The 14,309-nt window shown below is 32.4% G+C and overlaps 2 protein-coding genes across 2 annotated transcripts in view; one reads left to right on the forward strand and one right to left on the reverse strand.

Moving 5' to 3' along the window:
- Positions 1-14,309, reverse strand: part of LOC126884886 (centaurin-gamma-1A) — a 137,377-nt gene that overhangs the window by 104,101 nt on the left and 18,967 nt on the right. The gene's annotated exons all lie outside the window — the stretch shown is intronic.
- The window catches only part of LOC114330466 (angiotensin-converting enzyme-like), a 537,413-nt gene that overhangs the window by 8,250 nt on the left and 514,854 nt on the right, over positions 1-14,309 (forward strand). The window lies entirely within an intron of this gene.

Genomic DNA, 14,309 nt, shown 5'->3' on the forward strand with positions numbered 1-14,309 from the left:
TTACCCTGGATGATCAGTTGCGTGAGGCGGTACTTTTTGTTTCTCATTATGTGTCCCAGGTAGCTAACTTTTCTGACTTTAATGATTTTTAGCAGTTCCCTATCTGTACCTATTCTCCTCAGAACATATTCGTTGGTGGTGTGGGTTGTCGAAGGTATTTTCAAGTCTCTAAAGCCAGAGTTCAAAGGCGTCCAACTTGTTCATCAGTGTTGTGTTGTGTCCAGGCCTCCGTTCCATACAAAAGTATTGACCACACATAGCAATGCAGAAAACGACATCTAAGGCTGACATTAATGCTACTGTTACAAAATAAGCTTTTCATTTTGATAAACCCCTGTCGGGCTACCTCTATTCTCGCTCTTGACTTCTTGTTTATAATCAAGTTGATTGTTGAACCAGCAACCAAGATATTTGTACTGGCTTACGTATTCAAGCTGTTGGTGTTTCACATATTTATTGGAAGAGGTAAATTTTTGTTCCTTGATATTCTTATAACTTTGGTTTTCGCAGTATTGATCTTCATCCCCATTTTTTCACAACTCTCAGTAACCCTATCCAACAGTATCTGCAGACTATGGTCCGAATCAGTCATTAATACTGTGTCATCTGCATTTCGGATGTTATTTACTCTCTGTCCGTTTATCCTGATTCCTTCTGAAGAGTGCGATAAAGAGTTCGCAAATATTACCTCAGAGTAGACGTTAAAAGTATGGGTGATAGCACACAACCCCGTCTAACACCTCGTTGTATTTCAATTGGCCTTGACGTATTACCATTGGTCTTTATTATTGCTGTCTGATTCCAATAAATAGCCTCTATAATTTTAGAATCTCTTTTGTCGACTCCGATGTCGTTCAATCTTTCTATCAAGGTCTTGTGCTTCACCCTATCGAATGCTTTCTCAAAATCTATGACACAGATAAAAAGGTCTGCTTGCTGATCTTTGTATATTTGTGCCAGAGTTTGAAGACAGAATATTGCTTCTCGTGTCCCCATACCTTCCCTGAAGCCAAATTGTTCTTGACCGGTGACCTCATCACATTTTTTATAATATATTCTGTTCTGTATGATACGCAAGAAAAGCTTCAGAATGTTATTTAATAGACTGGAAGTCCTGGCATAATTTGGCATTCTTCTTTTTAGGCAGTGGTATGAAGACTGATTCAAGCCATATTTTAGGGATAGTCCCTGTATTATAAACATTATTAAATAGTCCAAGAAGAAGGTCTAAGTTTTCCTCGTTGATTAACTTCAATAGCTCAGCTGGTATTTCATCTTTTCCTAGAGATTTGTTGTTTTTTAGTTGACGTCCATTAAATCCAATATTTCCTCTGTCATCCATCGTTGCTTCCGTGGTCGCTGTTTTGTGAGCATTTCAGTTGCCGTTGCAAGGGCTTGTCTGATTTCCTCCCGAAGGCGAAAGTTAAGGATGTTTAATTATATGAAAGTGTGCTAAAAAACAGTGCGAAAAAGTAAAACCGATTTAAAATACATTGTTACTTCAGACACACTTTAAACCCTTCACGTACTGCTATCTATATTTACAATTTTCGCACAATAAAACCTTTACATTACATAATATGAGATAGAGTAGATAAAAATTATTTTTGTGAATCTGGTTAACAAAAATTGGTTAAACAATTTTTCGACCGCGGTACCGTGTGACACCCCGTGTATTTGTTATGAGGATTGTTATACGGATGTATTTCTTTGAGTAAGTTTGTGCAAAAAATCGAATCAGAATAATTTACCTAACGGGGGCGACGTTACAGACTATACTAATAAGTAGTTGAAACGGTCAAAACAAAGAAACGCACACTCATCAAAAATGCAGTTGAGATTCTCGTATAATCAACATTTACTGAATCGATCCAGGAAGAGTCAACTCCAACTAGTAAAAGTTGATTTAAATTTTGAAAATCAACTTTTACTGCTCGTTTCAGTTGGAGTCAACTCCAACTAGTTGGAGTCAACTCTAACTGAGAATCAACTTACACTGTAACATATACATGATTTTAAAAATATAGTTGAATTCATCATTTTACTTTGATCAAATATGTTTCTATTTTGTTTTTGAATATGCTGAATCCGAATATAGCATTACAATTTGAAAATTCTTATACAGAAGATCTTATACAGTATGTTTGCGCAGCTAGGAACCACATGAAAAACTTTTTTATTATCAATTTTACGAAAAAAAGTGATTCTTCATAAAATGCTCTGGATAGTCAAAAATCTAAAATCTAAACTAAATCAGAGATCAAGTTTTATCAATTTTATACGAGTTATGTCAAAAATATGAATTCCGTTAAAGAGTAAAGTACCTTTATATTCACGAATATCAAAGAATGCTGTTAGGAAAAGTTGTTTAAAATTAAAAACTATATTTTAATATACGATTACATCATTCTAATCGAAAAAAAAATTAAATTTTTTCTCAAATTACGGATACCAATCATCATTTTTTATTACCAATAGGTACGATAACTATTTTATTATCAATTTTACGAAAAAATGTTATTCTTTATAAAATGCTCTACCTCGTCTAACATCTAAGATACAACCATCAGATATCAACCATTTTTAATTTTATACGAGGTATGTAAAAAATATGAATTTTTCCTAAGAGTGAAGTGTCTTTATTATTCACAATATTTTAATTAGAAGGATGTAATTGAACACTGAAACATATTTTTAATTAGAAACAACTTTCCTTAATAACAATTTTCGATATTGTGAAATATAAAGGTACTTTACTCTTGAGTGAAATTCATATTTTTTGACATACCTCGTATAAAATTAATAAAATTTGATATTTGATGGTTGCATCTTAGATTATATACTATACTAGTCCGGGCCGAAAAAGGGCAAGAAAAAATTTTTTGGGAAATTTTAAACGGGCTAGTAAAAAAAAGTTGTGTGGTAGTCCTAATACTCTGTACCAAACATAGGCCGAATTAAATTATTTTTGACCGGGCCCCCAGGGGCTTAAAAAAATTTTTTTTTTGCTTTATTTTTGGGGCGGGCTAGTGGTTAAAATATTAATATCGATGCTACTATCTCCTTGAAAAATTTTCATGATGATCTAAAAACATTTAACCGGCCCCCAGGACTAAAAATATAAAAGAGGAGTAACCAATGCATATTTATTTACTATTTTTGCGCTGTGAACTGTGTAGCTCTTTGCTTGAACCAATATGCACATATTTAACATTATTTCGTATATTCCTTTAACCCAGAACTCACCACGATGAGGTAGCTGCACGGCGAGTTCCATTCGCCCACCCTCCTTTGCTCAACATTTTTACTTACTCATTTCTTGAAGCATAGTATCGACATTAACTTTCAAATATTCTTTCTGGCATCAAGTTTAGCTCGGATGTAACCATCTCTAGATTATTCACTACACAATTTTATTGACGCATCAGTAATTATTTTCACACACCTCTCCACCGCTTAAGTATGGTAAGGAAAATTGTCAAACTTTGGAACTTGTTTCACCATGTCCCACAATTCCTCGTCGGCCAAATGCTGTATTAGAGGAGGATCTGTTACAGTACTGTTCATCCAGTCTATGAGATCTATGTAATCTATGTAATGCATCAACATTGATTTAGGGATTTGGGATACTATGAAAACGCAACATCTCTAATACGTTAACGTGAATCTGTTAACATACAAATTTGAATGATTTCCGGGTGCACAAATTAAGCATTGTCTTGAATAACTTTAATGATAAATGATGAGACATTATTCGGAAAGTCTCTCGAGGAATGCATTCATTTCCATGGATGCCTGGCACCATATTTCAAATCTTGGCTGTGTTTTTATCTCAAACCTCATACGAAAATATACTTGTATTACAAACTCAGCTAAAATCTTTAAGCTTTCAAAAGGATCAGTTGAAGCTACATAAACAATAAGAATGCGGTTAGCTGTCGTGAACTAACATGTTTGTGCCATCTTCCCTGGACTTCTCTCTGCTAAACTTTGAGAACATATTCCATCTCCAATTATTGCTTTAGATAGTTTGAACAAATACTGTTGATCTGAACTTAGATCTTTTTCATTTACAGCTTGTTTACATGGGCGGTTTGCCAACGTTTGACGCCGCGGTTTACCTGAAAAACCCAACCACCGCGGTTCGTACACATGAGAGCGATTGACTGGCGGTCTCATTCCTCCCCTAGTAAACTTACAACCGCCGCGATTTGACGACGGAAAGGTTGCATGTGTACGATATTGAGCGGTTGCATTTGTTTCTATGTTAAACTTGAACCGCGGCGGTTGGGTTTTTCAGGTAAACCGCGGCGTCAAACGTTGGCAAACCGCCCATGTAAACAAAGCGTTACAAGAGGCAGGCCAGCTGCTATGGATTTAAATTTAATAACAGGCATTTTTTCGCAATTGGGAAGAAGGGATCCAATAGGCTCAGAATATGAATCGAGACCTTTTTGTGTTGTCATCTAGTTTTTGCAGAAAATATCGCAAGAGAAGTTCATTAGCGTGCAACGGGCATACACTCCACTGTAATGGTTTATTTACTCGCCTTTCTATAATTCAAATGATTCCACCTTCCAGCCCAGTATTGACATTTGTACCACCACATCCCATAACACTTAATTTGCTTAGATCTATAATATGGCTTTGTAAGTAGTCTAATATTCCTTCGACAATATCTATGACACGAGACTGGCCAAGAGCTAAGTACCCAAAATATAAACTACCAGGTCCTTCAATCAAAGCTATATGGTCTTCAGTTTTCATAATTCGTCTCGTGTTTCCGAAGACCATGGTTTGATTTTTTCTTTCATCAAAGTATAGCCCTTCAATTGACTTGTTTTTTTTTTATTCTAATGCTGGAGTTGCGTCTGTTTTCCTTTATTCCTCTTCGAATTTTATTTTTGTCGATGACCTGTATTGTACCTGATGCTGATATGACCTGATACTGTATTATCTTTAAAAATTTAGTTTAGATCTTCTATAACGTCCTTTAAAAGCTTAAGTATTTTTTTCCTGTCGACAATATTATTATTCTTTCTTTCGCTTAATAATAGAATAGGACAACAAAAGCTTTTTTAATAGCTCCAGGCATATTTTTAACAAAATAAAAATTCTTTAATTAATTACTTTTTAAACCTGCCCAAATTTGGTATATGAATATATAAATACTAGTTTAAACTTTTAGCAACTAGCCTTGTAAAAGAATTAAAAAAAATTTTTTCGACCAAAAAAAAAATATTTAAGGGGCAGGGGACCCGGTTAATTATTTTTTAAACCGGCCCAAATTTGGTATAGGATTATATAAATACTAGTTCCAACTTTTGGCAACTAGCCGTGTAGAAAAATAAAAAAAAAATTTTTCGGCCCGGCCTATTATATACGTTGCAGAGTGTTTTATAAAGAATAACTTTTTTCGTAAAACTGATAATAAAAAAGTTATTAATTGGTTCCAAGTTACGCAGACATACTGTATAAGAGTTAAAAAAATTTTTGTTGAACATTTATTATTTTTGAAGCTTATTATTAAATGTATTTTAGGTAAGTTTTACAGAAAAAAGTTTTGATCACTTTGTATAAACATTTTTTTAGCTGGTAATTTTCGGTTTTTGTATTACATTTTTGTTATCTTTCTTAATTTTCTCAAAAAGAAATAGTTTAGTTCACTTCTAAAGTAAAATAATTTAGTGCATTTTAAAGACTACATCCTAAGCTTTAAAAAAGCACCTATAAAATTGTAATAAATCTGTTCAAACTTGAGTAATACCGTCTTAAAGTGGTGGTAATTCTGTAAAACTACGAAGTTTTCAAAAATTACATTTTTTTGAGACGTCATATCCTTTGAATTAAATTTTTGAGATTTTTTTGAATGATACATCGTTTAGTAAGATGTTTGAAAGGTAAGTTGTGCAAAATTGAGAGCTTTATAAGAAAAATTGTATTAGTTACACATTTTTAAATCATTTTTAAACAAAATTCATGTAAGTCTCATTTTCCGCCCACACCGTACTTATGCCCATACATTTTCTTTCTTTTTATTATAACCATAAGATAGCTTAATTATTCTTCTTTCATGTCCAATTTGTAAAATTTCATTTGATCGATCAGTTATAGAATCACATTAAAATAACTCAACCGTGCACTTCTCCGAACGCTAGTTTACAGTGCGCCAATGTTTGTGAGAAGGGTGACTTTAGCGTTATAAATAAAAAATTATAGAAGCTACAGATTTAATTTTAAAAAAATCTTTATAAAAAATTGTTTTGGTAAAATTTTCTGAATTTTTCAATGGTCAAGTCAGTTTTTTACTACAGTTTATATTTTCGGAGTTACTTAAAAAAACATCTAATTTCGCAGTTACTGTCTCGGTTACTTAAAATCTACTCCTATTACTATTATTGAGATTGAAGCTAAGGAACCACCACTTACTCTACGTAGACAGTTTTGTACAGATAAGTTTGTAGCTAGAGCTAACTCAAAAAACGTCAGCTACTTAAGGACTATTCGTAAATTGAATATATTAGATTTAAGCCACAAATATTGGTGTACTAAAAAAAACCCCATATACGTTGAAAGCTATAGGAAATTGACAATGTATGAAAACCAAATGTACAAAAATGAAATACCTCCAATTTACACTAAAACTCCTGAAACTCTCTTTTCCAAGATAATACAAACAAATTACATGGATTCAAACCTACCAGGCAGTATTATCAACAAAATAATTAAAGACAGGTGGCCTATGTTTCAATATATTTTTACTGACGGCTCCAAAATTCAAAATAAAACCGGAAGTGCAATATATCACTGGAATTCTGAATACAAAGAATCATGCCGATTGCCTAATGAAGCTTCAATATATACTGCCGAATTATCAGCTTTATTACTTGCGTTAAAATATATAGCCTCTGTTGGTATGGACAATTATATCATTTTCACCGATTGTAGAAGTATTGTGGACAAACTCACTTCTATCCAATCGACAAAAAGTCTAAACCACATTGAGATAGAAATTAAGAGTCTATATTATGATATTATTACTTCCTCGGGCAGTTCAATTATTATTGGGTTAGAGGACATTCTGGAATATTTGGAAATGAAGAAGTCGACAAATTAGCTAAATCTGCAGCTTTAACCAAACGAAACATAAACAACATACTTCTACCAGTAACCGATATAGATAATATCAGTAAAAACCATTGCAAACAAAATTGGCAACGTGTATATAACCAAAGTACAACGGGAATAAATTTTAGAAATTGCCAACCACTAATTCCCAATGAGAGATGGTTTAAACAAGAATCAAATAGGCTATTTATAAAAACAATAAACAGAATGAGGTCAAATCACGCACTAACCCCAGCATACAAACACAGCATAGGTATCAGTGATAACCCATATTGCGCCTGCGGTGGAATGGGAGATCTACAGCACCTCATATTGGAGTGTGGACAGTACAGACAAAATATTAAAGTGATGTATGAAAAGTTAATTGATCTAAATTGTCCTTTACCTGTCAATTTAAACGAAATTCTTTTTCCAAAAAATAAGCAGACGTTAAAATGTCTTTACGAATATGTATATATATAGTTTAGCTCTCCAGGCCTAGAAGGCCCATGGCTTGGTTTACTATTCCTTTCCAATCTCTCCTATTTGCTGCTTTATTTTTCCAATTTGTGATTTTCAGTTCTTCTATGTCTTTTTCAACATCTTTCTTCCATCTGGTTTTCGGTCTACCTTTCTTCTTCTTTCCTCCTATTCCTCCCGTTAGTATTTTTTTGGGAAGTCTCGTGTTTGGCATCCTTTGGATATGTCCCAACCATCTCAGTCTTTGTGATTTTACGATCCCTACTATGTTTGGTTCACCATACATCCTCTCCAATTCCACATTTGGTCTTCTTATCCACATTCCATTCCATATCTTTCCGCCAAATATTTTTCTTAGGACTTTTCTTTCCCATACTTTAAGCATGACTTGCTCGGATTTGTTCATCGTCCATGTTTCACTGGCATACAAGACTATAGGTCTTATCACTGTCTTGTATATTCTTATCTTAGCCCCTCTAGATATGTTCTTATTTCTCAATAAGTTGTTTAGAGCAAAGATACAACGATTACCAGCCATAATTCTCGCTTGGATTTCTTCTTTTATATTTGGTCTCCTAGTGAATGTCGCTCCTAGATATTGGAATCTCTCTACTTCCTCGAATTTATATATTTTTGCCTCTGTGTTTATTGTCAGGTATTGTCCTTGTGTGTATTCTCGTTTTGTCCATTCCATATATTTAGTCTTTTCTTCGTTTATGTATATCCCTTTCTTTCTTCCTATCGCCTCTAGTCTTTTTAGTATTTCTTGTAATTCTTGTTTGCTTCTGGCTATCATTACTATGTCATCAGCGAATGCCAAGCATTGGTGTTTTCGTTGGTATACAAGTCCTGTCCTGTTAATTTCGGCTTCTCTGATGACTATTTCAAGAAGGATACTAAACAACAGTGATGACAGTGGGTCTCCTTGTCGTACCCCTTCACCGACCCTAAACTTATCTGTTTCCTTTCCATTTATTTTAACCCTGTTCTCTGTTTCTCTGAGTGTAACTTTTACCATCTTTATTAATTTTTTACTAATTCCAATTTCACATAGTGCTTTGTATATTTCTTTTCGCTTAACTCTGTCAAAAGCTTGTTTAAAGTCAATGAATAGGGCCATTGTAGATTTTCCGTATTCGTAGCTTTCCGCTTGTATCTCACGCAGCAGGAAAATTTGATCCACCGTGCTGCGTCCTCTTCTGAATCCACATTGATATTCTCCTATGTCATTATCTACCTTTTGTGTTATCTTGTCTTTTATATGTACTGCAAGTATTTTATATGCAACGTTTAGTAGGGCTACTCCCCTGTAATTATGGCATAAACTTTTGTCGCCTTTTTTGTGAATTGGACACAGTGTGGCTTCAGTCCATTCTTTTGGTATGTGTTCTTGTTCCCAAATTTCTTTTATCAGCTTTTCCAAATGCTTAATTAGTACTGGTCCTCCATATTTAAACATTTCAGCTGTTATTTCATCCTTACCTGGGCTCTTGTTTTTCTTTAGTTTTTCTATTATTTCTTTTATTTCTTTTTCATTAGGCGGTCTTTCCTGCATTTCTTCTTGATCAATATTTTCATTCGGTCCTTCTTCTTCTTCTTCTGCATATTCTGTTGTGGGAATTTCATTTAGAAGCTCTTCGAAGTATTCTCTCCATCTGCTCAGTATTTCTTCGTCGCTTACTAAATTCCTTCCATTTTTGCTTTTGTAGTGTACAGGTTTTCTTTGGAACCCCTTTTTCTCATTTTTTACTCCTTGATATAAGTTCCTGACTTCTCCATTTTTATAGTTTTCTTCTATGCATTTCAATTTATCTTCGTTGTACTTTCTTTTCTTTACTCTTATGATTCTTTTAGTTCGTTTTCTTTGTTCGTTGTATTGTATCTCCATCTCTGGTGTTTTCACTTGCATCATTTTGAGTCTTAACTTATTTCTTTCATCCAGTTCTATTTTACATTCTTCATCAAACCATTCTTTGAATCCACGAATATGTAACGTCCTGTAAATTTAAATTTTAAATAGGCTTAGATAATAAAATTAAAAATTGTAAAAATATCACACAAAATTGAAAAATGTATTCATTAATATATTATAACACCCTGTAAATTTAGATAATAAGTAGGCTTAGATATTAACTTAAAATTGTTATTGTAATACCATACAAAAAAAAACAAATAGTCTGGCTAATTGGCTATGTCAAAGCCATTAATAAAAAAAAAATAAAAAAAAAATCGCAGTTCATTTGTTTAATAAAAAATGAAGCACCCACTTCTCGAGTAGAACTTTTTGATATGTTGTTTATTAAACATTTCTTAATGAAATTACAAAAAGTTCTATCTTGTTTGATTTTTTCCGAAGTGAAAATCTATATGCACTCCCCTATAAACCTAATGCATATTTCTGACTAAAACTGTAATAAAATACAATTAGATCGGTAGACACAACCATGAGACACAACAGTGTAATACATTGTCTACATAATAAAAACAATAAATATAATGAACTATGAGCAAAACTTCTCAGCTTTAAACATCTATTACAGCGGTTCTCAAACTTTTTTAGTTGCGGCACTCTTGTAGGGCTAAAAATATTTCGAGGCACACCAACCCTTGAAACGATTTGGGAAACGACAAAAAATGAAAAAAAAAATACAATTCTGAGGCTCATTTGATTTCAATATAAACTTTATTTCAGATCAATAAAATACAGTAAATTTGATATTCAAATATCCTTACTTAATGTGATGAATGAACTCAAAATTAAAAGAAGCAGTAACAATCCTGGCAAAAGAAGCACGGAAAAGAGGTCTAGAAATTAACGAAGGAAAAACAAAATATCTACTCTGTTCTAGAAGAGAAGATAACAAGACGAGAGAAAACAAAATAGAAAACTACACTTTTGAAAGAGTCAAACAATTTAAATATTTGGGAGTAATAGTGAATGGCCAAAACAATAGAAGTGAAGAAGTAACGGAACGAATACTAGCAGGCAACAAAAATACTGGAGATATCATAGGCTTATGAAGGACAACAACTTATCGAGAAATACAAAACTGAAAATATACAAAGTTGCAATCAGACCAGTAGTTACGTACGCAGCTGAGACAATGTGCCTCACGAAAAAAGATGAAGAAAAATTGAGAATATTCGAAAGAAAAATCCTCAGACGGATTATGGGCCCGATAAGAATGGACAACAGAGAAATGAGAAGAAGAATGAACCATGAACTAAGAGACACAATGAAGGGAGATTTATTAGAGATTTAAAATAGATTTAGAACACAGAGGCAGAGATGGCTGGGACACATAGAGAGAAGGAAAAACGACCTACTGATTCATAGAAGATACTGATAAGAAGAGCAGCAGATAGAAACCAGAAACTGAAAGACCAAGGGGAATACCCAGAGAGAGCTGGGACGACCAGGTCATGAGAGATATCAAAATTTTGGAAGTGAGAAACTGGAGGGAACTATGCACATATCAAAATGAGTGGAAGAAAATTGTAACGAAAGCCAAGTCATACAACAAACTTTGACAACATACAAGTGGAATGCGGAGTGATTCACCGCAATAAGCGAATCATAGAGCTCTAAGTAAGAGTGGCAAACATTCCACCCGGAATGAAAAGCCCTGATTTTTCGATCACTGTTTCGATGATGTTTTCATTATATCCTTTATTTAATTATGGGAATCTTTGTAAGTTTGACCCTCAAATCCCTTGATGCTTGAAGTTTGCTTCTGTATTTTTTGTTTTTAATGTAAGCATATGCGGAGAAAGAAGACTCACAGAAATAAGTCGATGTGGAACCCACAAGTTTTTTCACTGCAACCTTGCCAACAACATTATTTTCTTAATATACCTGCATCCATAACTCTTCTTGGCTTCCTTCACAGTATTTGACTTTTAAACTGCTATCTTCGCTGATCTCAAGTAGATTTTGAAAAACTTCATTTGTCATTCCGACAGGTTTATTTTTTGGATCACACGAAAACGGGTCCATCATCCAGCTATATAAGTCATCTGAGTCAATGTCAGGAAAATAGTTTACAATACTTTCTTCCAAACCTTGCAAATGAGCAATAACAATTCAAAGAAGTTTGAGAAAATCGAGAGAAAGTACAAATAGTCAACATGTTTCGATTGGACAGTGGCGCAGCGGCCAGTTGTTCGACTTTTCTTAAATGTGCCATGTCACCCTTGGCAAGTGCTTGAGGCACCCCAGGGTGCCGCGTCACCCACTTTGAGAACCTCTGATCTATTAATTATAAAAAATTGTTAATTAAGCTATACATCATCTTAACTGCTATAAAAGCATAAACATCTTTATCAATTTATTTTTTATTGCTCGTAGACATCTCAAAGCCATTGTTAAATCTATATATAAACACAAAGATAGACTTTTTGTACATATTTAAATATACATAATGGATTTCTTGGCGTTTATTTGAAAATATATTTTCAATTGACATAAGGAATTAAATTTATGGTAGTGGTAGAATGTCTTTTTACAAAGATATAAGTACTATCTAGATGGTATGATAAGTAACCTCCTTTGAAATGAAAAACATGTTTTTCCAAAAAATTCTTTTATTTTATTCGATTTAGTCTCTTTTTAATTCCATATAATGATTCCAATGCTTTTCCGTGCAATAATATGATTCTGGAAGAACTACAAATAGACGGACAGCTAGAGCCGAAAAATCTTAGTCATAAGTAATATGGAGTTTTTCCTGTAAAATATGTCCACTGTATATTGACAATTATGACCCCTTTTAGGCTGACACCTCAGTGAATATAGGAAGTAGCAATAAGGGATGAAAGGGGAAAGTTAGTGCAGTCATTAAACGTTTTCACCTCCTACTTTGTTAAACCTCCATCGGTTTGCATTAAAATTGGTGACTAGTTAGAAGCATACCTCAAGAAATAAAACTGATTTGGTGCCAACTTGAACTTTTACCCTGGGGTTGGATACCACCCCTTCTCGGGGGTGAAAACTATTTTATTAAAAATAACTCCACAAATCGATAGAGGGACAAATTTTAAGCAAAATGTGTTATATCAAGTTATTAAAATAAATCAATACTTTTTGAGTTATTAAAAATCAAAGATTTGAATTTTTCGTGAAACAAATGCATGGTGTAAAGGGTTTTTCACAAATAATTCAAAAACTGTAAGTTTTAACAAAATAGTTATGATTACCAAAATTGAAGATAATAAAAAATCAAATAGATTCTTTACGTGAAAGACCTTTAAGAATTAATTAAAAGTGAGTTATAGTTGATTGAATATATATTTTTTTCAGCTAGTACTCAAATCTTAGGTATTCAAGCTTAAATAACGGAAAAACGACGCATTTTATAAAATATACTAATAAACATTTGCCAAAGTACCCAAGAATACCTATCAAGTGAGCTCCAGATGAAGTTGATAACATCAAAGCTAAGCAAGTGATGATGAAAATAAGAGAACCCTTTCGATTTTTTTAGGAAAAAGTGAAAATTAAAACATACGCTATATATATTTATTTTGAAATTAGTTAACAGAATAATTTTCAAAGGAATTTCGGTAATAAAGTTAAAATTATAATTTAATAATTAAATTATCAAGTTCGTTTTATTACAATTCAAATATAACAAGCTAAAAATTCGAGCATTATTATATAACAAAAACTTTGTTTATTTATGTATTTAAATTCCTAATATGGAAAATTGCTATTATGAAAAGTTGTTTAGAATTAAAAATTATGTTTTAATGTGCAATTATATCCTTATATTTAAATATTGTGTAATATAGTGTAGCTATTAGATATTTTACTGAGCGAATTTCTTGAGCGAAATTCATATTTTTTTACATACCTCGACTAAAATCGATACAATTTGATATATTATATGATGATTGCATCTTGGATTTTAGACCTTATATGCAGATATTTTTATGAAGAATAATAATTTTTGTTCGTAAAATTAATAAAGTTATAAATGAAAATGATGATGGGTATCTGTAATTTGAGAAACAATTTAAATATTTTTTTTTCATTAGAAGAATGTAATAATTACATTATTATAATAATTATTAATTAATTAATTATAATAATTACAATTATTGCATATATTAGAACATTGTTTTTAATTCCAAACAATTTTTTGTAATAACAATAATTTACAATATTGTGAAAAATAAAGGTACTTTACTCTTGAGCGAAATTAATATTTTTTAAAATACCTCGTATAATATAGATAAAAGCTATCTGATAGTTGAATCGTAGGTTTTAGACGGTGCAGAACTTTTTATGAATTATAACTTTATTTCGTAAAATTAAAAATAAAAAAGTGTCCTGTAATACATGTGTCCAACTTAAGTAGACACACTGTAAATATAATAAACAATATAATATACATAATACATAAATCATTGGGTAGACAATTCAAAAAATTTGTAACCTGCCATTTAACATTACATACTTACATTAACAATAATAAATAATATTTATTTATTTGATATTTAAATTCTTCTGCCGTTTATGTGTCAAACGAAACAAAGACTTGCATCTCGGGACAGCAATTTAGGGTCTTGATCACAAGCATTTTTAGCCGATGTCAGTCGAATCACGCGCTAGTTTGAAATAATATGAAATTTTCAATAACATTTTTACGTACATTAGGTTTAATATATTTTAGCAGTGTCTCCATTGTAGAATTATCTCGCTATCTTAAATTGCTAAAATA

Source organism: Diabrotica virgifera, chromosome 1, assembly GCF_917563875.1.
Source record: "Diabrotica virgifera virgifera chromosome 1, PGI_DIABVI_V3a".
Classification (NCBI taxonomy): domain Eukaryota; kingdom Metazoa; phylum Arthropoda; class Insecta; order Coleoptera; family Chrysomelidae; genus Diabrotica; species Diabrotica virgifera.